The sequence below is a fragment of the Ursus maritimus genome, unplaced genomic scaffold (assembly GCF_017311325.1).
Source record: "Ursus maritimus isolate PB19 unplaced genomic scaffold, ASM1731132v1 scaffold_9, whole genome shotgun sequence".
NCBI classification, from domain to species: domain Eukaryota; kingdom Metazoa; phylum Chordata; class Mammalia; order Carnivora; family Ursidae; genus Ursus; species Ursus maritimus.
The window spans coordinates 32,081,528-32,085,710 of record NW_024427107.1 but is presented as its reverse complement, the minus strand read 5'-3'; positions in this window follow the sequence as shown (position 1 = coordinate 32,085,710).

The following is a 4,183-nucleotide window of genomic DNA, read 5'->3' as shown; positions in this document are numbered from 1 at the left end:
TATATATATATATATATATATGTTGGATTTCATTAAAATTAAAACTTCTGCTCTGGGACAGGCTCTCTTCAGAGAATAGAATGATTCACAGAATGGAAGAAAATATTTGCAAAATAGATATCCAAGAGAGGATTGGTATCCAAACTACACAAAGAACTCTCTTATAACTCAAGAATAAGAAAACAAACGATCCAATTAAAAAATGGGAAAAATAACCTCAATAGTCACTCACCAAAGCAGATATACAAATGACCAAGAAGAATATGAAAAGATGCTCAACATCATACGTCGACGGGGGACTGCAAATGGAAACAACAGTGAGATACCACTACACAGCTATTACGATGGCTACAATCCAAAACACAGCACTGAATGCTAGCAAGGAAGTGGAGCTAAAGGAACTTTCTTTCATTGCTGGGAGGAACAGAAAACGGTGTTGTGATTTGGGCAAATGTATTACTAGGGCAGTGAAAATATTCTCTATGATCCTATAATGGTGGATACCTGTCATTACACATTTGTCAAAACTCAGAATATACAACATAGAGTGAACGCTAATGTAAATCATGGAATTTAGTTAATATCAATATCAATATTGATACGTCAATCTAACAAATGTACCACCCTCAAGCAAGATGCTAATAACTAGGGGGGGGAGGGCATAAAAGCTTATATAATCTTAATGCTTAGGAGTTAACAAAAGTTTCTAAAAACATTAAATTAAATGATATTTCAAAGAACCTAATCCAAGTTATCACAGATGTGTTAAATATAAACAAAAAATAATGATTTTGTGCCACGGACAACCTCCCTTTCTGATTTCTCTCATGACTATACATTTAATAGACTTGTGAATTAGCAGGTGAAAAAATACAATGTTATTTCAAATTTTATTTTACAATTTTACAAGTTCTTTGCTTCTTCCTGAAACCAAGATTTTGCAGACACTGCACTTACAGGATATGCTCATTTATCTATGTTTAACGTAAGTTATTTCTTTATTGTCAATTATGCTGAAGATGTAAAACAGAATGGCCATTCATTTTAGTTTGAATTATGGGGCCTTCTAACAATGTATATTATTCTTCATTAGATTTCTCTTGGAAGACTCATTCTTGCAATATTCTCTTAATTTATATCAGTGAATATATTTTATTTATGATAACAGATAAAAGTTCTTAGTGGGTACATCTGTCAAGACTGGTCTTCTATTCAAATGAAAGAAGAAGATTCCACATTTATATTTATTAAATTTTATTGCAAGCTATCTAAAACATGGTTTCTATGTTTGAAAGAATGGAGTTTCAGGGATTATCTAAAAGTGCTTTTTAAAAATACTTTTCCCTTTAGTAGGGAAAATTCATGGTACATCGGTCCATTTCACACCTATGTAAATAATGCACATGCACTGAGATATAGTCAAAAAGCACTTTAACAAAAAAAGAAGAGAATATAAATTGCTTGCAATCCAATCCTACCACCTGTTATATCCACTATTGATATTTTGGAGTGTACTTTCTTATCATTTCACCTTGCCTGCATTATGTAGTTATATATATAAAAATGTACACACACACACAAACACACACACACACACACCCCCTTTTATAATTCTCTTTCCCCTGGCCCCAGGCTCATTATTTTGAACATACTTCCAGGTCAGAAAAAAAAAAAAAATTACAACTTTTATACTTAGATTTGTTACAATAATAGTTTGAGTTTTAAAATTTCCAAATGGTAATACATTGTTAAAAATTTTTTATTTGAGTATAGTTGACACACAATGTTGCATTAGTTTCAGATGTACAACATAATGATTTGCCTTCTCTGTACTTTATGCTATGCTCACCACAAGTGTAGCTACCATCTGTCACCACATACTCTATTACAATCTCATTGCCTATATTCCCTATGCTGTGACCTTTATTCCCATGACTTGCTGATTTCATAACTGAAAGCTTGTATCTTCCACTCTCCTTCACACCCATTTCGCCCATCTCCTAAGCCCCTTCCCTCTGGCAACCATCAGTTTGTTCTCTGTGTTTATAGATCTGATTCTTTTTGTTTATTCATTTGTTCTGCTTTTAGATTCCACATATGAGTAAAATCGTATGGTATTTGTCTTTCTCAGTCTGACTTATTTCATTCTCATGAAAATTCATAAAGAATGAAAAGATATAAAATGCTATGAAAGTCTGTTCATTGTTGTCTCTCTCACCGCCCAAATTCTCTTCTCATCAGCAACTAATGCTATTATTTTCTTATAAATTTATCTGAAAACTAAGTTATACATATATTTGGGTAAACACATGTATGGATTTTCTCACTTTTTATATAGATGGCATTATATCACAGACTCTATTCAGAACTTTGTTGTTTTTCTTTTTAAATTAACAATGTATTGTGGAGGATCGTTCACATCAGTAGAGTTTTCCCATTAGTTTTTATAGTTTCATAATATCCCATTAAATGGATGTACCATAATGTACCCAGACAGTTCCTTACTGATTGGCATTTTATCTTACAAACAACGCAGCAACAAAATATCTTGTGCCTTCTTGATTTTGCATGTGTAAAATATATCTACAGGGTATGTTTTAGAAGTGGAATTTCTGATCAAATGGTCTTTGCATTTAAAATTGATGGACAAGGCCAAATTGCTTCCCTAAAGGTGCTACCAATTTATCCTTCCACAAATATTTTGATTTATCATAATTTATTTAACCCTCCTCTGTGTTTGCACTTCTAAGCTGTTTACAATCATTTTCTATTATTTACAAGGCTCTAATGAGCATCTTAGGTTGTTAATAATATTTGTACCATTCTAAATTATTTCCTGGTGAATAAATCCTAAAAGTAAAAATGATGGGATTCTTTAAGACTATTGATTGCTTAAATTAATTTTCACTATGCTCTCTCACAAAATTATATCATTGTTTCTAATAGTTTTTCAGGTGAATCTCTTGAACTTTTCCACAACTTTTCCACCCTTGGAGTGTTAAACTCCAATATTCAATACTTTCAAAGTACCCTTCTAACCTTACAAGATTCGCATACCCTTGCTCCTTCTACACATGTTCTAGACTACTCAGCTTCAAATGTCTATCCATCTGCCCCATCTTATCTTCACTCCTTTCTCTATCTAGTCAAGATTCCTTAATTCATTATCTTGGCTGCTCTCTAACATCCTTAACCCTTGATTCCTATTTCCTATATCTGGTAAAACCTAAATTTCAGGTCAACCTAAGACCGAGATTTCTATGCTTTAGGGACTTAGCTGGCAGTGTTTTCTGGCCTTTCCTACAGTCTTCCAAGCAAGAAGAAAAAGTATGTGAGCCAGTGCCAAGACAAACTGGAGTGGTAGTTTTACATTGTACAACATTCACTTCTTATAGCTTCCCTGGTCTGTTCTCTGTCCTATTTCCCCAGAGATGGTATTTTAAGTCTTCAGCTCATTCCAAAACACACTACTCCGCTCTCTTCTTCCTCACTCACAAGAGATGATTTCAGGATTTTATAGAGAAAATAAAAGACTTAAGGGAGGAAGTATCTCCCTTCTCTTCAGGCTCCCCCCTCCCCTTGATTACAAACATCTCTGTCTCCATTCTTCCACTGAAAAGGGTGTGAGGCTGACATTGGCACTTCTGCTTAACCTCTTTGAATGACTTCCCTGCTGTTTGAGGATCAACTTCTTAAAGAGACCTACGGTGCTCTTGGAGATTTGAGCCTTTGCTGTCTCATTTTTATGTCTCTTCATTTCCATTTACAGCTTATATGCCAATATAATTCCCTGATTTGCCACACTTGCCCTAATCTCTTAATCGTCTATTTAAAATGCATTTACTTCCCTTCACTTCCTGTTCACCAGTATGCCTCCTATATTTTTAAGACTCAGCTCAGATGTACTATTTTCTAGAAAATTTTCCTAGACCCCTCAGTCTTGGTTAGATGTCCCTTCTAGATGATCTTATGGACCCTTTTGTTAGACTTTAATCAAAGCATTTATGACACCATATACAATCACCTGTTTCATAGACATCTATTCCATTAATTAAAATAATGAGTGAATAAACTGACTTGTATTTGTTGTTTGGCTTATTGTCTTTTTTAAATTTTTTTTTTATATCTTACTCTCAGACATTTCAGAGTTTCCAATACTACATCCTTTGGTTTGAAAATACAA